General features: G+C 34.3%; 1 protein-coding gene across 1 annotated transcript in view; it reads right to left on the bottom strand.

The window, feature by feature from the left end:
• LOC117781008 (carbohydrate sulfotransferase 4) overlaps positions 1-25857 on the bottom strand; it is a 33483-nt gene that overhangs the window by 2018 nt on the left and 5608 nt on the right. The window lies entirely within an intron of this gene.

Below are 25857 nucleotides of genomic sequence, written 5' to 3'. Positions count from 1 at the left end.
AATAATTGAAATCTACTTTAAAGGGTTGAAAAAATAATTAAAATGGTATCTATAAATGTATTTTCCAAAAACTATTTTTATATCCATTTCACGAATTTTTAGAGTAAACGAAATAAGGATTTGCTTTATATTTGGATATTTTAAATTTCTATGCTAAATTAACTTTTACTAATCGATAGATGTCTTCTACAGCAGACACTTGGATAAATTTAATAATATGCACATACACTTTATCAAAATTGGGCGATAAAACACCTTCAGCTTAGACCATTACACAATTGTGAATGACCATGAGCATCACAATCATCATTATCATCAACACCATAAAATCAGCAGTAACCACAGAAGTGTAAACTGCAACTATAGCAGCTGCCTTCCCTCATGCCTCCCAACAGCCACAATGCTAATGAGATTGTGGTAGTGACAGACTGTCAACCAATAAGCAAACATTCATAGATACGTAGATACGAGTATCTGCGAAAAGATATTCAAATTTGCCGAGCAAATAGTCAGACAAGTGAATTGCATTAATAAATTACTTAAATGGGAAAAGCAAAGGCCAGTTCAGCCTAATTGAAATGATAAAGCGAATATATTTGATTTTGAAATACCTTAAAATTAAGTAATACATATTTAAAAAATAAAGTCGGAATTTTAGAAAGAGAATTCATTATGTCTGTTGCTAAAAAAAAACAGTACAGAAATATAAAACAAACTCGTCCTTTCTGAACACTTTAATATACCCCTTCACAGCTTACGTACAGGGCTTATAAATCAAATTTATTGAATAAAATTTTTTTCAAATTTACTATCCCTCTTGTTGACACAATGCAGTGAAATTTCCAAGCAAAGCAGATTCAACAATATCATTGAACTTTATAACAGAAAGTAATCACAAAATGTGTGCATAAATTTATGCATATATATTGTAAATTATTAGAAATGTGTAGTGAACCAAAAGTCGCAGAACCGCTTGGCAGCTTGGATAAATAGACAAGCTAGATATCAGCTGGAAAGAGCAGCTAAGCGTGCCAAAATAATAACAGTTACAGTAACAATAACAGTAACAGCACGAGTAACATTAGACAACTGCCAACTGGGAAATGTAGACGGAATGTCAGCGACAGCAGCTGCAAAAATACGCGAACAGCAAAAACAAATAGAAGTTAAACAAAGCCGCAAAGCAAATTGCGAAAAATTCGCAGAGTAAATTGAAATACAAAGAAAAGAGGCACAAAGTCATTTGCATATTGATAAAAGCTACGCTAAAGGCTAAGCCATAGGCATCAAACTAAGACCAGTAAAAAAAAAATACACACTGCAGATGATATAAGTTGAGTCTTCAACCACAGTTAGGTTTACAATTGCAATTACATTACTTGTCGAGTTTTTAAAAAGATAACGTTGATTGCAAAGCTGGAAAACTAATAAAATAAATGCTTTTGATATTATAATTCGTGCCTAAATTGGTTCACAATTATGTATTTTAAGTAAAAATTATTTATAAATAACTAAAAGGTCATTTTGATGAATATTCAAAAATTTCAAGTGCCTACAAATATTTGTTTTGACAGCTACTCAATAATTTGCATTTGTGTAAGTTGAATTTCTATTTTATTGAATTTGATTCCATTTCTAAATTATGATAAAGTGCTCTTCATGACTGAGGGTTTCGGACACATTAAAATTATATAACTTCAAGTGTATACGGATATTAAATTTTACTTTTTTTGTCAGTTTCTTATTTGAGATGTTTTTTTTCTCTTTTATGCTTTTTGGTTTTTATATGTAAAAAACGAAAAAAAACACTCTGATATAGGCAAGATTGTTACATAAGCAAAACAATAATGATTTTTTCCAAAAATACTTGAAATAAATTGACTCTCAAGTATAGTTTTGACAAGTGGAGTTTGGCCAAACATTGGCATTGAAGTTGAATTCAGTTGAAATACAGATTGGCAAAAGTAAAAGCCGAAGATGATATAATATAATACATATAAATTTATTTTTAGTTAAATTGTGTTCATAGACCTGTCAAGGATGCTGGGAAATGGGCACGAAAAAACAATAAATAATATGAGTTAATAGAAATTCACTTTAGTGCTAACTAAGTTTGCACTTTATTAAATTTGTGCTAAACTTTAAACTAAGTGAAAGCATTTAAATAAAGTTTCAAGAATTTTTTTCACACAATTACTACCATCAAAGCCTTGTTCATAAATTCAACCCGCTCCCGTGACAGCATAAAAAATGTTACGCATACGCTCCGTTGGCCAAAGGCTTGTTATGTGGGCAAGAGTGTTCGTTTATTTATATAAATATGCATAATTGTCGCGTGCGGACAAGGACTAAAAAAATAGAGGAAACTGTAATAATATATGTACACGAAAAAAATGCGCAATGAAAAGCAATGAAAATTTCCAACAGCAACTGGGGAAAAATATAATTTGTTGAAATGCGGTAAAAAAAAAAACAAGAAAAACACGAGAGAAAAGCAGAAAAATGAAAAATCAGCGAACAGAGTTTAAGTGACCCAAGGCAAAAGTACAAGATGAAATTATAAATTCAGCACGCGCCACAATTACCTAAAATACTTGCAACGGTTAGTTTAGCTAGAACATTGTAATAATACTTAACCAATCATAGATATTTTTGTAACACTTTTGTACTTCAAAGTAATTGGAATTGAAAGTTTAATCAAGTCATCCTGCTAAACAGCTACGCACTTTCGCAAGCTCCCACTATACTTCATGTTCAACCGGCACATGCAGCAATTAATCAACATTATCAGCTTATGTCAAGCCGAACCCATGAAAGCCTCAAAAAAGAAGAGAGGAGACTTAAAACAAGGGAACAGATGCACAGAGGAAACTTCACCGCTAATCCAGTTTAATGCTTACCCATAGAAAAAGTAGGACAGAAAATATCCAGACAGAAAGTCAAAATAAACGTAAGTGTAAACAAATTGGATTGCTAAAGCTATGATTATTAGTCGACCAAGAGATGTGCCGTAATTAGCATGGCAATACAAGTAAGTAATTATCATTTACTTACTTATAATTTGTATTAAGTTACTAACGTAATAATCATGAAATAAAAGTTAAGAGATCGATAAATAAATCCATAAGCAACATTTTTTTTTGGACTTACTTTCGTTAATACTCGTGTCTATTTTTAACTTTTCGTAAGCTAAATATACCCCTCAAGTGATGCCCAAGTAGGTATGCCTATTAAGGCCCTTAAGCTCCCGGCAAATTAATACAGAATAAAAAAACAAATTTGAGCACCAGCCTAAAATGACACATCATGTAATACAAACGTTATGAATCTGTTTAGGTCCAGAAATGTTTCATTGGGTCACGCGAATCTGTGTCATTCATTAGGACGGACAGAAAGTCTTGGATGAGTTATGATACAGAATAGAAATCAGTGCTGACTTTAGCTGTGTTTCAGCTATGTTAACCAGAGTTGAGCTATGCTAATGGTTACAGTCGTTTGTCTATCGATTGAATGAATGGGGGGAAAGGTTCATTTGTGAGGTTCAAGGCCTTAAGCAACACGTGAGCCGCACAAAAAAAAAAAAACTTAACCACTTTTGCTTTTATTTCACATTTTGTGTGCCGCCACACAAAAGTTTTGTAAATATCTAGTTTTTGTTGGTATATACTCGTTTTATTCTAGTCATATACGGCATGGAATAGCTCATTAGATTGATAAATCGTTTGGCATTAGCATATATTAGAACTGACCGAACTGACCCAAAAAAGAAGTAGAATACTGAAGCTTAAACGAAATGCGTTTCAGCTGTTAGATTTTACTAGCTGGTCAGTTAACTGTAAATGTCTTTTAACAAGTTTATTTCTCAGTTCGAATATATCATCTGCGCATTTAAAATATCTAATCATTGATTGCTTTCAGTTTATGTTTCTTAAATAATTTTTAAATAGAATGTGCTATTTATCTGGCAAATTTCTGTTGCCTTTTGATCTCAGCAACTATGTCAAAATGCCGCAAACTGCCGCAACGAAATAAAAATATAAATATACAAAAAGAGAGGAAAAAAATGGAAAAACTTTTGACAGCTTTGTATGAATCAGACTCGTAGACATTCGTACACACAGCATTCGGGGCCATCCGAGAATTTCAACCAAAGTCAAGCGGTGTCGAAACTTTGGCCAATGGGTCACCGTCAAATTTGGAGGGGTGTCGTTGAGTAGTTATCGAACAGAGATGGGAATCTATAGCAGTTTGAGCGCTGGTAGCTTCACTTGGCTTATTAATTTCAGATTTTGTTTCTAAGAATAAATTAAATATTCATATTTTTCTGACTTATGGCCCACAAGTGCTCAAGAATCTCATAAAAAAAACAGCGAGTGGTCTCTGACATAGTTTAAACAAAACTAATTGCGCTCGTTAAATTAAAATTCTGACAACATATAAATAACAATTAAAAGCAGCTGGAAATTACCGCCCTATATATTATAAAACGTATATTAAACTGTTTGTATATGTAGCAACAATAATTTTAATAAATTCTGGCAGAAGCCAACATGTGTAACCAAAAATTGTATTTGTAAAGAAATGCCAACATGCAGATGTAATATAAACTCAAGTTCATCAATGTTTTATGAATAACACATAAATCATTTCATTCTAGTAGGTCGTCTAAGAAATAACCTTAAAAATATTTAATTATAAAAAACTAAAAAAAACTTAAATTTAACTTAAACATATTATTCAGAATTTTAAAAAAATAGACTTCAATTGACAATTAATCGATGTATAGATTATATGTTAAGCTCAAACTTCGATATGAACAATGCCAATGCATTTTGAGAACGCCGAAACCTTCAAGAAAAAAAAAAAACAAGTTTTCCAATAATACAGAGAATTTATTGATTTAACAATTGCCCAATGAATGCCGATTGCAGGCACCTTTAAGTGAGCCTCTCCCACCGTCCCTTAGCCTTTGTCCTCATCAGCTCTTGGCCCATATATCAGAGGACTGGCAGCTGTTGTTGTAACGCCCACTAAAAATATGCATAGTGTGGTTCATTCCGAGCAGCAAGGAACAACGCAAACAATAAAGAAACCACAAACATGCAAATTTCTAAAAGCAGCAACCAAAACAGTCAAAATGAAGTCATGGCGCCCAACGGGGGCTTTTAAATTAAATCCTACAGACCAGTGTTCGGTACACGCCACTGTTAAAACGCAAATTTTATTTTTAAATAGACGTTCGAGATAAAAAAAAAAATTCAGAGGAAAATTCTACAAACAGCACAAACCCAAATGAAGTCATGGCGCCCAACGAAAGGCGTTGCACTAAAATGTTGGTGCATGTCCAAATGTTGTCAGTTAAAGAAGAATTTCATTTTCAAATTAACATCATGACACAGACAAACAGCAAAGCAAGATAACTAGAATGCAGTTGGCTCAATGTCCAAAATGTAATTTTAACTATCTCCCCATGACATGTGAGTCAGACTTAGGGTCAAAATGTAAAACTCATATTGTGGTTGTCTATACGATTAAATGCAAAATGCATGTAAATCATATAAAATGCATTATTGCCTTGCTTTAAAAGGACCTCACATTGTTGGCATTTCGGGTCAAGGGTTTTTCTGCTGAGTTCACTGTAATGACAGCTGCTCTCAATGTGTCCAGAAGCCTTACAAGTTCAAAGTGACCACAGATATGTAACTATTTATGTATGCCTAATTAAGTTGAGTTTTATAGATGAAAGAGAATTTATTTTCGCTCAATTTTGTAGTATTCATTGTAATTTATAAAATAAATGAATTTATGCCCTTTTATTTGTGTGGCATTTAATTCAATAAAAAATTTAACTTAATAATATTTCAAAATTGTTGTTAAAGATTTATAGAGCATGCCTGAAAAATTTGGTTGCTACAAATTCGAATTATACAATTCAGACACTGCAAATGTTTCTTATGAATTCTACTCGAAGTCACGCTAGTTTTAAATGTGCTTATAAATTATTTGCCTAACATAAATCTAGCGCTTATATTATGGTTACACCTTGAACTTGACAATAAAAATAAATCCAATCCTCCATCCACAAACTGTGTGATTCAATATGTGCAGACAAAAGTGGCAAATTGCGTGACTCTAATAATAGTTTAAAACACTTGGCGAAACTAAACTGTGCCTGGGTTAGATAGTTGGGAGGTTTTGTTGAGGCAGCCAAACTGGGTCAAAGCGCTGGAAAGTGCTGCGCTTGATCAATTTCAATTGTAAATAGAAGGCACCTACCAACAGGCCACCCAAAATGCGAAATGAAATCAAGGTGAAAAATTGCCGGTAAATGCAAACAACGGCAAATGTCAATCAAAGTCAACTGGGGATGCGACGACGACCCAAGTTGAGTGGCAAAAGAGAAAGGCAGAAAGTCGGAAAGTCTGAAAGTCAGAGAATGACAATAGACAAAGCGTACACAGACACACAATATAAAAAGTGGGCGGCATGGAGTGAGCACTGGGAGGAGGCAAGAGGCATTGCAACCAAATTGCAGAGCACTGCAACTTTTGCCTTTTTATTTCTTTTTTTCTTTCTTTTTTTTTGGCGCCTTGACACATGAAGCCCCCTTGAGGAGGCAGCAAGTAAGCAACCAAGGTGCAAACGCCTCTTGGAAACTTCATTAATAACAAACTAAGCGATGCTCTAATGACGTGAAAATATACATATGACAAGGCAATGGCCGCACGTCCAGACAAACAACCCGACCACTAAAAAACCACAAACGCGAGGCTGGGCAATACACTAGACCCAAAAACGTAACCAGCAGTGTTGACGGAAATTTTTAGACATAACAGAAATCGCAAATTTGTATGTAACAAAAAAATAGCCAGAAAAAGATAAATAATTATCAAAACTGTTAATAAAAAAATTTAATACCTTATATTAAAATTGATTTAACAATTTATAAATTTTAATTACAAGTTAGCATTTAAAATCTAATACGTTAAAAACAGCGATATTTAGTGGATATTAACGATTTTAGCGAAAGTTTTTTTATATTTGTCGGATTCCAAAATCATTCTAAAATTATATGCCACATCCTAGGAGTCCTTACTGTAAACTTACAATTCTGCTGACTAATATATCATTGAATGTTTTTAAATGCATTATTTTTCTCTCAAGCTGTATTTGGCTGAAAACCCCAGTTGGCATCCAGATATCCTTTATGATTGCTTTTTTAAAATACTTCAATACCTCAACTACAATTTTATTCCTTGCTAGTTATATATGTTCGACAATAATTCTATTCTCTAAGAGTAGACAGCATTCTTACTCTTGAAGTAACAAAATAACTAAGTCTAGCTATAAATTAGCTAAAATGGCAACAGTGATAACCAGGACAGACGCCAGTCTCGACTATTGAAACGGCGATCTCATTGTCTGCAGGTTTCACTCACAAAATACTCCCATATACATATATTTATTTTTCTTCATTTTGTTGTTGTTTTTGCCTTGGCAACTTATGAAATTTATTGTGCTCGTGCATTTGACATGAAGCCTTTAGGGCCACGGTTTTGATAGGCTACCCCAACCATAAAATTGAACCTGGGGTTCCACATGTGTTTGCCTTATGTTGTTGCCGTTGTCGTTGTCGGACTCTTGTTGATGCAAGAGAAAGGAGCTCAGAGATGGGCAATTTTGCTGACATGTGAAATTATTATAGAGCACAGACTTATGGTGGGCGCAAGAAGTATATAAATTAGCCAATAGACATCAAAGAGCAGTTCACATTTATGGAGAAAGATGGATGTGAGTCAGTTCATCCAGGTAAGGCATTAAGCTCAGCATGATACTATTTATTGATTACGTAAAAGTTTACTAATTGGTACTAGTTATGTTGCAAATTTATTCTCAACAATATTTCTAAATATTTAGCACATTGAATCTCCAAGCAATTTGTCGAAATACTTTTTAATTTCAAATATTTCAAATCAGTAATTTTAACAATATGCATCTTTAAGTTTCCGTAATTCAAATTCTCTCAAGTCTTTAGCCCTTTTCTTATACCCACATCCATTGGATTGACTTGCGTGTAATTGAATTTTGCACTTTGGAGCATTTTGACCCAGAAAAGTTCTCAAGTAAGTAAATCAATAAACGGACACAAGGAGTTTCATTAAAATTTATGTGAGGTACTTCAAATGTTAATTAAAGCGAAACCTGAGTGAAAAATGAAGACATTTTCTTAAGAAAATAAAATTCTAAATTAACTTATAATTAAAGTTTACATTTATCTACTTAGGAATTGGTACGAGCTTGGACAGTTCTTTTATACTTATGAATTTTAAATATAAAGACTTGAAAGAAAGTACTTATATCTGCATCTCCATATCTTATGAGAATATTTTACTTGTAGTGGTGAAGAATGCTAAAATAATATTTAAAAACAGCATTTAAAAATTGAACGAATTCTTAAATAAAAATATCGCCTATTATAAAATACAAAAAGGTACAACAAGTTATGGAAAATGAATTGAACTTTCTGTGAAATAAGATTATCGTTTCTTATTCAAAAAGGAATAACAAATAATGGATAATAAAATAAAATAGATTTTCAATCAAATTGTGAGCAATCTGTTAAACAGCCCCCGTTATATTGCACTCGAACAGCACTTATATAGTTATACCCTTAGTTAGTGGAAGCAGTGGCGTGTGCCAAGTACAATATGCCGCAACGAGTAGCAGCAGCTGAAGCAAATTCCCTCTGGCACTCTCACATTTGTTGACTTTTCAGCAATTTCTAGTGCTGACTGAGCTACTTAATGACTTATCGCTGTCATTATGCCTCGCTGACTGCCTTTGGGCTGCCTTTTGGGCTGGCTTCAATTGCGGCTAAAATGTTAAGAAAGCGTAAAGTGAAAGAGATGCTCGAGTGCCAAAGAGATGCCAGCCAAGTGCAGCCTCGAGTCGCATTCAGCTATTTCTGGAGCTGCCATCTAGTAACTTAAGTGACATTTGGATGGGCAAACCATAACACTTTCAGTCACAACTGTGCTTCACCCACATAAATTCAGGCTGCACAAAACCTTTCACATTGCTTGCACAACCAAAATGCAATTAACTGTATCAAGAAAACAAAGAAAGTCAACAGAGGATTCATTGTTTTCAAGTCGAAATTTATATACACTTCGCAGAACGTCAGACGAAATTATTATACAATTCTACTTTAATTCAAATCAATTGTAAAATCGTTAGTATAGTAAATTGGTCTGGTATAACTATCGGTTTATTTAAAATTTTCCTGACTAATCAAAAAATCAGCTTGACTATTGCTGTTACTTTTGAGTGCCTAATCTCAACTCACGCTGTTAGCCTTAATGTATTTCTATGTCTAAAATATAGATAGACAAGAACTTATATACTTATATAGGCAAACAGCAGCTATTAAATAAATAAATAAATTCGTTGTGCTGCATTCATGTAACTAATGTGTAACGCGTAACAAACTTTTATAAGGCAAAGGTAATTAAATCCAATACAGGAATATCATAAAAACCAGTTAGGGCCCCCAAAGGAGACCCCCAGCTACGTGGAGTCACCGCCTGCCCCAACAGAGACTGAGACCGGACCTGAGACTGAGACTGGGAACCTGGACTGGGACTGCTGCCTGGCTTCAATGTCGCCCAGAGCAATAACAATAATGCCGCCGACATTCAAAATCCAATAAAATGTATTGCCACACCTTTTGGTTATCGAGGGGCGGTAGGGCGATGGAGGATGTTGAACTTTCAAAGTTAACTGCTCTGTTTGGTTTCGTAATGCAGCTGCCATCCATTTTATTGTCATGTAAATGCAATTTATATGTCGCCTTTCTCTCTCCCTCTTCCTTTCTTCCTCTCACCCTCATTCTTTTGCTTCACTCTTTGTAAGCTCTTAACAAAATTGCTCTACTTGAAATTGCTGGGCTGGTAGGAGCTACTCGTTGGTTCCTTACCGCACCCAAGATTTTGACACTTCATTTCACTTTACTTACAATTTTGTTGCCCCCTCTCGGCTTGTAGTTTTAGTCAGTTCCCGGTTTGCTGACTCTGCCACACCTATTCCCAAAACTTCAGATTTATTTATGAAATGAAATAAGCTTGTGCTTTCTCTATTGTGCTTCGAATTTTACATGAAGGGAGCGCAATAATGGGATATTAAACATAGAACTAGGAACACAATGTCAACCAACTAAATAGAAAAGAGTTAAAGCCTTTTATGACAGTTGAACTATGATCTTTCCATTTTGGAAAAAAGAAATTTTTAGAACATAAGCTTCTCTTATATTTCGAAGGTACACTTTGATTACTAAGATTTTGATTATTAAGATCTTACACCACACACATTTAATCATTATTGTTACTCACTCATTTTCTGCTTGGATTTATTGGTTAATTAAAAGAGGCATTAACCTTATCTCAAGTGTTTTACAACTTAAAATTACTTAATAAAATCCTGTTGTAAATCAATTCACCTTCAACCACTTTTTAATTACAGCTAGAGATATAAACGAAAAGACCTATGACAATGTTATTTTAAAAGATAAAATAAACGGATTTCTTTTGAATATACAACAGAAGTTTATACTTGTTTCAAAAAAAAGGAATGACTTAATGTTTCTAATCTATAATCTATACCTTAATAATTTCATTTTTTATTTAATAAATCATAAAATGCGAATAAAACCTAAACTTATACAGAGAATCAATGGAATATCAACATGTTACTTTTTGTTTTTAAAATGAAGGAAATTGGAAATCAAAGCCGAAGTTTTGTACTATGCTAATAGATTGCTTATTAGTGAATAATTTTTTAAACATACTCCGCATCAGAACGAGTACCAACCTGCAAAGAAAGAAGCAGAAAGTAAAATGTTAGTAAGAATATATAAATTTTTGGAATGAGAAGAGGTTTATATCTATTAAGGTACAACCCGTACACAGGTCAAGATACTTGTTTATATAGCACAACTACAGATTGCAATTACGAGTTGCTTATGCCTTAAATAACGCCCACAAAAAATGAATTAAAACAATCATAAATTTAAATTGCAAGTTCTGGTAAAGGTGCTCAAATTCAATGCGCACGTTCCGACGACTGCCCACATCAGCGACTGTGGCATCTCCAACTCCAACTCCGTCTGCATCTGCATCTGCATCTCAACCGAATCTCGTGTCTGGGACTGCGGGCGGAATTAACAGCCAAAGTGAGCCGACCGGCGACTGGTTGTTTATGGAAGTTGCAACTTGCAACTTGCAACGTGGCGAAAGGGAAGCCCCCGTGTGCATGTTACAGGCAATAAATTTGCTGGGCAGTGTGAGAGGGAGGACGGCGAATCGCCTGACTGTGACAAATGGCGAGCGAGTGAAAGGTAATGGTTAATTGGAAAGTGGAGTAAGCAACCAAGTTGGCTTTGTTTCAGTCGGCCACTGAAACCAATATATATTTATTTATTTAACTACAACTGAAGTCAGTTAATACCATGTATGAATTTATTACTCAAAAGTCAAAAACCTTGGACAAGCTAAGAATTGAGTCATGTAAAAATATATCGAAATATCGACAGCTCGATTTTCGCGAAAGCGATTATCGAGTACTTTAACTCGATGATTTTTTGGATTTTTCTATCAAGTTGATTAAATCGATATCCATGAAAAATCGACAGCTCACTGGGGCTTGTTCATCGTGGTCTATTTGCAGAATTAAGTTTAGTCGGTCAATTTTTGATGAGCGTCCATAATAAAAATACTACAAAATTGTTAAAGCTTGAATTAGGCATGAAAACGATGCAAGAAAAATAAGATTTCTTAAAAAGGGAAGTGAATTTTGTGATTACAACTAAGTTTTCAAATTAATAACATATTTTTTTGAAAAAACTCAAAATTTGCAACTCGATATACTATTTTCCGATATATCGACAACTCAATGCTTATTTTTGGAGATTTTGTATTTCGATATAAAACTCGATCTAAAGTTCGGATTTACATTACTATTAAAATTGGCATCATATGGAAAAGAACTAAACCGAAAGTCTGCAGCAAAAAAATGCACGCGTTTATAACATCAAGTGCAATCAATTTGTGTATATTATATTAACAATTTAAAATTCTGGGTTGAGGTGGAAAAAACTAAAACTAATTTCGCGTTTATTACACAGTGCGAAAATGTGCGCAAATTACATAAAGACGCTCACACAAACTGAGAGGTATACACGCAACTATTACACAAGCTATAGATACAGATACAGATACAGAGATACGGACACAAATGCAGATACAAAATGTACTTGTATTGGCGAATGCCATTGTCCGGAACAGAGCGAAGCAGAGTCAAAGCGTAGCTAACAATGCAACATTGCCGGCGGCAGAAGAATGCACCAAGACCAAGACAGTTAGAGAGACGTGCAACGCGTTGCAAAGCGGCATTCAGAATGCCACACAAAGGTGCCACGTAGAAAATTGCATAAGAATAGAACTAATTTAAACAACTTGCAGATACGCTACGTACCAACTGCAACAGCCACCTCCCCCTTTGACCCGCCCCATAACGCGCGAAGGCAATAAAAATTATACAATGGCAGAGTGTATTGCACAAAAGAGGAATAGAGATTAATAGTGAGATGAAAGAGAGATGGAAGAGAGATTAGAAAGAGAGAGGAATGCCTACCCTATAGACGCCTTAATATCAATAGTAGATGCATTGCCGTCTGACTAAAGGCAATTGCATTGTGTTTGTTGTTGTTGTTGTTGCTTTGTGCCCCGCCACTCAGATTGTATCTGACAGATACTTTGCTGCCGCTGAGGGGCTGATGCGTCAGCTTGTGTTGCGCTTGACGAGCTGCGATATTGACACAATAAAAATGTGAACGATACGTTTAAAAGAGGAGCAGTTAAATCGTTTCGCTTATAGGAGCAGAATGCCAATTGAAAAGCTAAAAATAAAAATATTGTAGAGCTTGAGAAAAGTTTTAAAATATGACAAAATTATGTGCAAATATTTATATAATATAGTGATAGAATAAAACCGAGCAGAAGCAAAAAAATATGAAAAACATTGATAAAAAAAAATTTTAACAAATGATATACAAATATATTCCAACAGAAAACAATTGAAGCAGGAATCAAAATAAGTCCAAGGTCCATTTATACTTGATAAGTTCTTATCAACTGTAATTAAGTGTATTTAAAATGAATACATATGAAAAAGAATAAATACAGAGGTTTTATCTAAAAAATTTGCAACTCGTAAGTAAACATTTTTTTGTAAAACTATGTGATTTAAATAGTGTTGTAAAAAAAAATCAAAAAAAATCGACAACTCGATTTTAAATTCTTTTCCCAGTTTTGATTTTCTTTTACATATCCAAGGAATCATATACTAAGCATCATATAACATGGTTAGCTGCTTCTTAAGGACTCTGATGATACACAAAGAGGTAAGATAAATGACTTAATTGCATTTCCTTTCAAGCCATAATTTGATGTGAAAATTTACATTCACTTTTTGAATGCAAATTGCGATTGTGTAAGTGTATGTATGCAGACATTCGCACCTACTTAAACAGCTCGTACATATGCATGCGAATCCTTGACTTTGGGCCTTAATTATACATCAAGGAAACCGGAACAACCGCTTGGCGACTCAACCAGCCGCCTCCACTAAAGTGGGATGCCACAACAAACTTTACATATGCAAACAAATTACATACAAAGGCATACAGAAAGACAAGAGAGGCACGTAACTTTTTTATGCGACCACATCGCCTTCAACCTCCATTTTCATCTCCTTCTCCGCCTACGATGCCACGCCCCGTCAGATAAGTTTCACCCGGATGAGTTGACACTGTCGCTGTCGCTGTCGCAGTCGGCATCAGGCTGAGCTCGTTTCGAGGCAGGTTGTTAAGCAAAAGTCACGTTGGTCGGCGTCATTTACCCAACCTCAAGGTTAAGTGGCAACAAGATTCGCCAAAAGGCGAGCGAGTGCATTGTAGATAAGCCACAAAAACAATATTTGTTTGCCAACCAACAAAGCTAACACTTATTTATTTAAATGAATCAGATTTAACAATAACAAAAAGTTTACCAATATATAAAGGTTAATTATTACAAAGTGAAGAAATGTATTTTCAAATCTATTGACAAATATAGCAGATATCTTCTGAAAATTGTTATGGTATAAATAAATAATACGCATCGCAGAATAGTGCACGTCTTTATAAAAACATGTTAGGTACATTTAGTATCTTATAATCAAAAAAAATAATATGAAAATGTATTTTAAAATAGTAAACTACTTAATATTTAACTAGCGCCATTTCTTGACAATTGTATAATTCCCTTCACATTTATTATATAAATATATATCTATTATATAAATATATATCTATATATACAAAAGTTAAATTTATATAGATATACATAGCTATATCTTTAGTGTAGTGCAATTTAAAATGGAGCACATTAATAAAAATAATATTATTTATTATTATTATTATCATATGTAATCCAGTTCCGTAGTCTGTAGTTGGTTTTTAACAAGCTCTCAAGAGGCTCTCAACAGTAAGAGGCTCATATCCAAGCCACTAATTTATTTTAATTACGACTATTTATCAGTTGCGGCAGCTGCAAAACCCTTTCACCATGACCACAGACCAGAGAGACAGAGAGACAGCGAGACAGAGAACTGAGCATGGCAGCTGTCGAGCAACTTATTGTTCTACATTTTCCTCAATTACCGCTCAAGCTTTCCTCGTGCGCTGCTGCATTTTCCATGATTTGTGGCTCTGCTGTTGCGCTTTTAATTATTGCGATTATTGTGGCAACAGTTTACAGTTTTCAATTGTGGCAGCAACAACGCCTTTGCAATGCGCCACACAAAAAAAAAAAATATAAATAAATCGACACGAAGCAAAAAGAAGAAACAATTTAGAGCAGAATGAATTGCTGAGATAAGTATGTGTTTATATGTATCTACATACATATGTATCTGTAAGGCATCAGCATTGCTCTTGGCTACACAGCAAATCCAGCTTGATAATTATAATGAGTCAATGATGACGCTCAAACGGGCCTGGCCGGGCCGTGCATTGTCAACGTCAACGGGTTTCCCTCGATTAATGTAAGTATCTTGTATCTTTAACTGCCGTTCGCTGAGCAAGCGTATCTGTAACTGTCTCTACAGCAGTCAGAGATATCATAACCCATGCACATGTCACAGGTACGCTGACGCTTTGAAAGCTCAATTGATCAGTCAAAAGGCACCAATACTTAAAATGCAGCCACCAATACCCACATAACAAACGCTTTCTAATGGCTATTTAAAAAATTACATTTTGTTTTCTTTATTTATATTTATAATTTATAGCGCTAGTCACATTATTTCGAAAATAATGATTCTTAAACATATTCACAAAATTTTTTATCAAATACAAATTTATTAACTCGCTAAGAGTATTTAAAAGGCGACTTGATGATATAAGCTGCATGTTCTTGATTTTATTAGCCGGTTACACAGCTGCTGGTATTTTTCGCTGAATTATAAATGTTTATAAGACGAACAGAGTCCAAGATTCTTCTAAGAGCCCAGTCTGTATGAAGTATATTTCTAATAAGAACTATGAATCTGGGAATCTTGGAATCAGTCACTTCAAAGTGCAGTATAAGCAAAAAATAAACAGCTAACAAAAAAGTTGATTGAATCGAATTTGAACTTAATGTGGCACACATCAGTTGCTCTTTTGCTGAGTTTTTCACTTGCTCAGTCAGTCGAGCAGTCAAATTTTCAATGCTCGTACGGTAAAGTAGAGCAAGTGTGTGAAAAAGCTCTAAAAGCAATGAAATGGAAAAAGTAAAAACTTGTACACTTACAGGTAGTGCGAGCTACACACGCCTCGTCACATTATTGTCGCACTTGTAAAACCATTCACTATATAACTATTTACTACCCTCTATTCCCCCTCTCCCATATCCAGTTTATTTCTGCAAAACTGCAGTCGGAAGCGCCAAAAAGTTTGGCCATTGCAAAAGTGTCACATTCATGTATCGTATCTGGTTTGACTGTCTGACAGTCTAAAATATTTAAACAAATTGTGTGTCAGTTATGCTTAAAGAAAAGAAAAATTTGATATCTTTGGTGCAGCTATTTTACGAATGACAAAAAGCTATCGAGTTGTTGGACAGGCGTCTTAAAAAGTTGAAGATACTTGATATGTTTCCGCAACGTTGTGCTATAACTGTATGTTGAAAATATCAAAAGAACTTAAATTAAGAATCTTTGTTGATTTGCGGTTAACCAATTTTTCTATTCAACTACAGTTTAGTTCATACTACAGTTCAAACTTTTGAAAATAAATTCAATAGATAGTTTATTGAAATAGCTTTTTATTTAGAGATATTTGTAAATGTTTATTTATTAATTTATGCAAAGCTTTAAATTGAAAATAAAGTTTTACAGTTCCTAAATGAATAGATTTATTTAATTTAATTTTACAAACTTTAAAACACAAAAATATGTTAAAGTTAAATAGATACAGAGCTACAATAATTTTCATTTTAGTTGTATACAGAGTATATTCGAGCAACTATGAAAAACTATGAAAAACGAGAGACAATCGTCCGCAAACTGCAGTAGCAAAGATTTAAGTGTGGCAGGAAAAGGACGTGACTGGACTTGGGGAAAGAGCAAAGGGATAGGGCTCGTGGCAATATGACAAGAGGGGGTAAGGGTCGTGTCGCTGATTGTGCCACGCAGACACGTACTAACGAACGATGGCTGACAGTGCAACGCGCTTAAAACTTAATTTGAGAAACAAAAGCCCGTTGCAGTTTTAGTGGAGTTGCAGTTGTTGGTGCTGGGAAGGTGCCACAGTGTCCGTGCCGGTTGCAATTATTATGCAATGCCATGTGGCAAGCTTACATAATAAGGCTAGCAATATGAAAAATACTCGTTATTATACAAAATTCAGACCGAATCTACTTATTACCTTGTGTCGGAGAGGCTGTCAACAAGAGATTAGAGAGAATTATGCAAGAGATTCAAGCATCTGACCCACATACCTAAAACAACAACAAAAAAGTACAACTGCGATTCCTAAATATTTGCCACATGGCGTCACAAAATAAATAAACAGAAAATACGACACTCGGGTTGCCTGCGGGCATAAAACAAGTACAACAACACGTTACGATGGCCAGCAAACAATTTGTGTTAGGTGTTAATAAAGAAAAAGGAAAACAGGAAAACTGCAAAACAAAACGAAAATATGTAACGAAACTCGTGGCAGACACTAATACACAAGACTCATAAATATTTAATGAATAATGCAATAAAATAAACAACAACTACTCCGTAAAAGGGACAACAACCACAACCAAAGAAGCAGACTGCTCTGGGATTTTTTTTTTTCTCTTTGTTTTGGTTAAACTATTTTTTGGTCACAGTCAGCTTTGCGAAACCTTATTATGGTTTTATGTTGCTCTCATTTTCATTTTCAGTTAGCTTTTAAGTTGCAGCTGGTTTTCGGTAAGTTACAAAATTTATAATTAAAAATTTTTTTAAACAAGTTTTAAGATTTTAATTTTAATATAAAATATATTTGCATTTTTAAGAACTTGCATTTATTAAAGCATTTAATACAAACTTTAAAAGTTTTTGAGACATGTTAAATTACAATAAAGATGAAATATCTGATAGCTTGTTAAACTGCAGATTAGAAATTCAAAGAAACTCCATCAAACACTTTATAATCTTTCAATTGTTAAATTAAAATTTAATAGTATTTATCATTCATGTTCATTTGATGAAATGGCTTGGATCTTAAATAAGAACAATTAACTGATTTAATAATATACAAATTATTTTTCATAATTTATTGCATCATATTTCTAGGTATTATTATTATTTTTCTTTGTTTTTAATAAATCTAAATTCAAATATGAAATTAAATGTAAACGTATTTCTACACATTGCTAAACCGAACTTATTTATATATTTATGTGCAAAGTAGAAGAGCATAAATGATTGACCTAATATTTGAGCATAAGGAACGTTAACACTCTCAACTGATGAGAATGTATAAAGTAGTTTACAACGACTTGACAAGTGTGTACAAGCTACTTCATTTTTCTACATATCTTTGCTATCTTTATGTGGTATACATGTATTTTCCTACTTCAACTACTTAGAACCACACTCTGTAAGTAAATGCAATTAACAAACCACGTAAAATTCTAGGCACCCTCATTTCAGCACGTGCGATGGACAGATGAAGGTACAAGTACTTTTAGTTACTACTTTCAGCAATCATACACTTCCACTTACACATGTGGGGCAGGGATCAGTGGGAGGGGGGCGCTTCCCCACTTACCCCATAACATAGTCAGGTTTGTAAACGCTTTGCGTGCAAATGGGAAAGAAAAAATAAAGAAAACGCAAACTCCAAATGAAATATGCACGCTTGGAATTTAGGCAAAGTTGTTAAAGTAGCGTAAAGATAGAAAAAAATATTCAACTCTTGTAGAAGAACGTATGTATTTGCGAGTTATGTATGTGTAGGACACATACGGAGTCCGAACATAACGCGGGAAGGAAAATCGCGTTGGTATTTTCCACATAACGAGTAACGAAAAATGTTTGGCGTAAAGCCAATGTCAAAGTGAGAAGGACAGAGCAAGCTGGAGTAAAATGTAAAGAATGAGAAAAAAGGAGACATAGAATAGGGACATGCCACGGATATTGCAAAAAATAACCAGAAGGTATTTTTATTATTTCATAACAAAATATTGCTAACCAGTCGCGTTGACAGACCCAAAAGCCAAAGAAATTCCATTGAAAACTCTCTCTCTTTACATTTCGTGTCGGTAATACTCTCGATTTCTTTCTTTGGCCAAAATAAAGGGTCTACCCAGGTAACCAAGGTCACATGTTGGCAATCTGTTTTGCTCGCAATACAGAAAAATCAATGTGTCACCAAAAGTTGTTGCTGTGATTGTAACCGATTGAAAGTTGAGTAAGGCCGTAAGATTTAAAAACAAAGATTAGCAGCAAGGTTCTGATTGAACTGTGCGAAAAGAAATCAATAGATTTATAACTCTTGGCTTGGTGGTAAAAAATCTATTTTATTTCAATTAATTGTGTATTTTTCTCAAATCTGTCAACAAATATTTTGACATCATAAGTTTTTTTTTTTTTTTTGACTCAAGAACAGTAAAAAATGCTTTTGCCTGAGTATCATAAGGCCTGCTTTATTTTCATGGCTTTTATTACCTTTCCATTATTCAGCATTTATAAAATAGAAAGACCTGACATCAGGTTACAGTCTTCAGTTGTGGCCAGTTCGAAGTGCCTCTTTCCGTTGTATTCCCAAATGGAAGCACAACTAAGGAAGTTCCGACTGTTGCAGGTCGTGTTTTTTCTTGCATTTGTCTTTATTAATTTAACAAGTGCTTTGTTAGAGAATATGTCGACACAGTTTCTGTGTCAGCGATAAGAAAGAGACAAGAGAGAAGCAGGTGCTTGCCACGTAACGACCATTAACTTGCCCATTAGCCAAAGTCGCATGTGACTCCCCTTTTTTTTCATGCCACATGCAAAATAGCAAGAGCAACAACAATTTCAACATACATCTATGAAAGCATAGAGCAATGGGCATAAAATAACTAGAGCCGTTACAACGGAAGTTTTCTAATGTTTTTTTTTTCACTCTTGTTCTGTCTCATTGTGTGTAAACGGATACACAATGAGTGCAAAATAAAAACTCAAATATATGTATAAAGAAAAAATAAGTGCAGAAAAACGAGCGCGTCATGACAACGTTTAAAGTTAATAATAGCAACCGCAAGCAACAACAAATCTAACTGGAAGACCACACAGCGCAATTGAACATGGTGGAAAAATTAAAACAAAAGACAAGTCCAAAGATTTCACAGAGACTCTAGAAGTCAGAGGAGCTCCAGGCTGTACTGCTATCACAATAACCCAGTTCGAGGCTAAATTGTGATTAACAGCAAGAGACAAAGCACTTAGAAGTTGGCTGACTGACTGACTGACTGGCTGAGTGGCAAACGTGTGAATAGAATTAATGAGCCAGGGCAGGCTCCCAACAATTGAGTTGAAGTTCCCCTCAGATTCCACAAAAGAGAAAGTCGAGTTAGTGCAATGCGACTCAGGCCCAAAATGCGTGTCATGACTTGAAACAATTTATAATGCGCTGCAGTTAGAGACTGGAGCTCTAGCTTAAATTCAAGCTTACACTGCACAACACAACACAACCCAGCATAGCATAGCACTCAATCATTAACAGTCATGACGCAAATTGCTTAGGCATTCAAGTGTAGCCCTCTCCAAAAACTTTCGCGCATAAATTAGGCTAATATCTCTCGCTCTCTGGCAGCAGCGGTAAAAATAGTGCAGCAACTTGAACAGATTACAGTGGTTAAACAGCGGCTGAGAAGAGTCGCAACCCGTGCAGGGTGTTAGGGAGGCCGACAGGGACAGGATTAGGAATGTAGGCTACAATCAACCTTGTGCTAATGATAGCCAATGCTCTCTGTCAGGGTATGTTGGGGAGAACGGGTGCTGCAATTTGTTACCCTGGTTACTTTAGCCAAGAAAGCAAATTAAGTGGCCCAAGTGCCGGCCAAAGACAAAGCTGCCTTTGCACTTTTTGGTTTATTAAGTTAATTTACCAAATCACAATTTATCGCAATCAGAGCTAAGGTGAATGCTTAAAAATTATTAAAGAAAATTGTTCTACAAGCTATCAAAACAAGATTGACAGATGATTAATTTCTTGTGCTTAGCTCAAACAAAAACATTTTTAAATTTAAGCAAAATTGGAAAGTTTTCTTATTTTTACCAATACTTTTTTAAGCAGTTTTAGACACACACAAATGGCTTGACTTTTTAAATTTAATAGGTATAGATCTAATATCAGCAGAGCTTTACACGGTTACAATTATATTACAATATTGCATAAAGTTTAAGTTTGCTAAAATAATTAAAGATAATGATTACTTCAAAAAATTGTATCTTTTCATTCTCACACTTGTTAAATTTATGCCTTAACAGTTCAAAACAATTGCAAATATTTCCTACAATTCGACAAGAATTATTTAAGAATTTACTGTATAACGTATACGTAATACTTGTAAGCATGTGCACTTTATGCATTTTTTAATTCTGGGCTGTACTCTTCTCTCCTTCCTATAGTTTCCCCATTTGTATTTCCGCTACATTTTCGCTAAGCGACTTTTGTTATTTTTTTTTATTTTTTGTTTTTTTAGTAGCTTTTGCAACGCGAGCAAATTTCCTGTCTTTAGTTCTTTTCTTGCTTTAGTTTTCCACAGAACGAAAAGTTTTTAGCTGTAACTAAAGTTTGTTTTGGGTGTGGTAGTTGATGTTGGAGGGCTCTCACAACCCATGTCGGAATTCCGTTGCAGTCCCTTTCCCATCTTCTCTCGCCCACAATTTGTGCATGCTGAAACATTTTAAGTCAAGTCTATGGCCATTTATTTATGCATGTGCAATTTTTTGTTCTACTTTTTCTTACTTAAATGATCCTTGCAGCAAAATCGAACATAAGTCGTATGGGTGGAACGCCAACTTTTTCGCCATCTTGTGCGCCATCTTGTACGCCATATTGTGGGCGGTTCACTGGCTTATCATTTACGTAAGTAAGCCGTACAACCCAGAGGTAAAGCCGGAGCCAGAGCCAGAGCCGTAGTCGAAGCAAGTGAAGTGCTTTGATTGCATAACAAAATATTTGTTTGCCTGCAAGCAAATTGGTCGTTCCCTGCCAGATTGAATGGTTACCGGCCCAGAAGGGATAGACAAATGGAAGGAGCACTTCACAGATTTTTGGGGTCATAACCCAAATTATATAATTGAACAATGCACAGATTCCATGCGAGAAACTTCACAAAATATATTCAAGTGTTCTAGTGCAATACGTTTTAAAACAGTTTGCAGTTTGTTAAATGTTTAGGGTGTGACTGATTGTAAGCTGAGGAACAGAATCTAAACTACGACTTGTTTACTAATTTTTATATTGATCAGCAGTCTAACAAATATAATTGATTAGTTAAATGAGCTTACGTCTTATCTGAAATTAAAATGTAACTTATATTAGTGACAGAGTATCTTTTGAAGAGTATATTAGTATATGTATTTATATGAATAAAATTGAATCTTAACTGTCTGAAATCATCGATATCAAGCACTACAAGGATTTAAAAAAAATATAAAAAATTTAATGGCTGTATGTGATATTAAGGTTATGTCTGTGTTTGTAGGATATTTTAAACTGCATATTTTGTTTCTTTTCGAGATCAATTTACCAATTAGTGTATGTGAGTAAATTTAACGATGGGAATCTAAAACATGCTAAGTATATTGCATTTCATTACGTGGGTGTCAAGCCCGTGATTATTTATGAGAAATTTTACTGGAAGTACCCTCAAATAGTCCCATTAATCAAGTTGATTCTCAGTAATTATATTTTAAATTAAAATTTATGAGGATTGTTATTAGGTATTACACAGTCAAATAACAAGTTTGTCCAAAATTTATTAACAACAAATAACTGATGCTCAGTAAATTTTATTTAAGCTGAGGTTCTGATAAATAATAATATTTCTTTTAAGTCTGTTTATCAGCACTATCACCAAGCAAACATTGTTATCGCTTTAATTATACAAAAAATAAACAACTGCTAATGAAATCTTGACATCATTCAGCGGCAGCTTATCACTGTAAACACTGCGCCAACTAATCAAATAGTAAGACGAGTTACATGACCGACCCGAAATCTCTGCTAAGTAACAACACATTTAATGGCCCCATAAAGATTTCGAATGCGTCTGACAAAAACCTGAAACCCAATTTGATAAACTTTCCCACAATTAAAAAAGCAATAGAAATGCAACTGCGAACGAATAAAACATGCGAAACTTACAACTATTAAAGAGTTCCGGTTTGCTTACAAAGACCATGAAATTCGCACAGCTGTTAAACCAGGGATGGCTTTTATGCGTTAAGCATACAATAGTATTGACAATTGTTGCAGTTCATTTTCTTGCAAATTTCCACAGAAAAGAAATGGAAGACTTTCTACGTGTATTGCTGTAGACAATTCTATGGGCAAACTCGAATGCAATTAAAAGAAAACCCCGGCGAATGAATGAGGCAAAGAAACTGCAACTTGAAGGTGAAAAATAAAATAAAAATAAAAAAAAAAAGACTTTTGCCTGGTCATTAAAAGTAAAATATAATACTTTTACTGTCGACAGGGAGAGAAAGAGAAGGAAAGAGAGAGAGAGAGAGGTAACTCCGGGTTAGCGGAATAATTTTCCACACGGATTTTGTTATTTTCTTTTTTATTTTTGCCGCTGCACTAAAAGTAAAGGCAGGTGATTTGAGCCATGCACAAAGTTGGCTTGCAGCTGTTGCCATTTGCCGGTTGCCACTGTTGCCTTTGTGGTTGCATTATCCAAAAATAGACAATGGCAAAAATAGAAAAATGCGGATTTTGTTTTGTTGTTGCAACTCGTAAAATTATTTATAAAATGTTGTTAAAACTTTGTACACGCTGTACAAATGCCGCCAAATATATGTAAAATGAAAAGTAGGTGTGAAAAGTTAATGTAGAATTTCTAATGCTAATTTAGTATTCTTGCATGTTTATTATTGTTAAAATTGTTGAATAAACAATACGGATTGAAAGTTTCCATGCGATGTATTTTTTTTTAAATTTTGGCATAATAAATTATTAATTTATATATAGTAAATTGTATTGAATATAAGTAAATTTAATTATACACGAACTGTGAAATAAAAAATAATTGAGTGTAGTTAAATTGAAATCGTTTTAACTTTAGCCTTTTTATTTTTTCTTGCACTTTGCCTTAGTTATTAACCTGGCCAGTAATAATCATAACTGAAGTTTACCTTTAGGGCTTATTTTCAAAATTTAATCAAAAGCGCTGAAGCGTTACAAAGTACAGCTAACTAATCATAGCTAATCATCGCCTTTTGCTAGTCCATTTTACAGCGTGTGAAAATTGCAGTGTTTAAGTAGCACTCAAAGGGGGCCATCAATCAATCTATCGATCTAACTAATGCAGCAAGCTATGCCACCCAAAAAAAAAGTAAAAGAATATAAGACAACGAAGCCTAACAAAATCAACAAAAACTGACAGCATCTTGAAGAACAAGCAACTAGCCTAAAAGTCACAGCACCGAAACGCATGGCAAATTGATGAACCATGAAGTCACTGCCTAGTTACAGAACAACAACAACAACAACAACAACAAAACACTAACAGTAACAACAACAACCAAAGCGAATGTCATAAAGTTGCCAGTTTCCAGTTGCAGTTGGAGAAATCGCATTAGGCGATGCTACTTAAAAATGTACAACGCGAACCGTCAACAATAAATTCTGCTTGGTAATTGTACAGAATATACGTAGAAATATAAGACCCAAAAAAGGCTAACAACAACAAAAATACTTACAAAAAAAAATCTGTGGAAAAAAGAAAAAGTTCTTTCAAGGCTGTCAACGACGAGTTGTTGCTTGGCTTACGGACTTTAACCATTCAAGAACAAGCCCAAAAAATACTTTTTTTGCATTCAGAAACTAAGTATCTATTATTTAGTTTGTTTTTGTTGTGTGTTGCCTTTTCCTGCCCTGTCGTTTGCCTGTCAGCGTTTAAAAATAAACATCATGTTGTTAGCACAAATCACGAATGGTGATTGTGGCTGGCAATGCCAACATTTGCCACATTAGTTAATGAGGCTGTCTTATGTCAAAACTTCAAAACTAACAAAAACGTAAGTATCTAATATTTAAGATTTATTACAAAGTGTCTGAAACAACAACAAAAATTTTATACTTAGCACAAGAATAAAATAAAAGACAGAAATAGCAAGTGAACTAAAAATAGAGGTTGAACTATTAAAAGGCTTTAAAAAACAATATCTAAAAATGATCTATCCATTAAATATCTCAAAATTAAACGAAAATTAAAATTTATAAATTTAATCACTTAATAGCTCTATAAAAATATAATTCATATTTTCTTTCAAAACAACATAATTTTAGAGACATTTAGACATTTTTAATAGCCAACATATACTTGCAAAGTGCACAACGATCACCAGATGGTCATCAATTGAATGAAAAGATGCGAATTCAAAATTTATATTAATAAATATTTCATGCAGTTAATCAACCAAAAGTTCTAAGACCGGTTTTCAAGTCAATGCCTCATCTATCAGCGATAGGGTGTTGCCAAGGCTAAAGGCTACTATAACCAATTAACCACAAGGTAAATACCAATTGCAGATAAAAACGACAAGCGCAAACTATCGACATTAGAAATTATATTTATGTTTGTTACACGCCCAAAACGAAAATAAAAGCGAAATTTACAGTACAACTTAAAAAAAAATATCAATCACTTTCACTGCCGGCTCGAGTTTGTCATAGCCCAGCTGACTGCGACTGAGGCAGCGGTTTTGGCCTGGTCTTGAGGCGCTGCCAAATGCAGCCAACGGCCCGACAATTTTTATTAGCGCTTTTCACCCATTTACGCCATAGAAAAACACGTACCAAAAAGTTTAGGTTTGCTTGTGCGAAACTCGTTTTTGAATGCAAAATGCGCAATGTATTTGTATTTGTATTTGAATTTTTTTTGTGCTGTGGTTGTTTTGTTTTTCCGTTTCTTGTTTTGTTTTTGTATGCCAGACACCCGCGCTTAGGTTTATTTTTCTTTATTTTTTTAGTGACGGGGCATGAATAAAAAAAAATGTTAAAAAACAACTCTCATAAAGCCAACG

Source organism: Drosophila innubila (genome assembly GCF_004354385.1).
Source record: "Drosophila innubila isolate TH190305 chromosome 2L unlocalized genomic scaffold, UK_Dinn_1.0 4_B_2L, whole genome shotgun sequence".
NCBI classification, from domain to species: Eukaryota; Metazoa; Arthropoda; class Insecta; order Diptera; family Drosophilidae; genus Drosophila; species Drosophila innubila.
The sequence above is the reverse complement of the archived record's forward strand: the minus strand, read 5'-3'. Positions and strand labels throughout refer to the sequence as shown.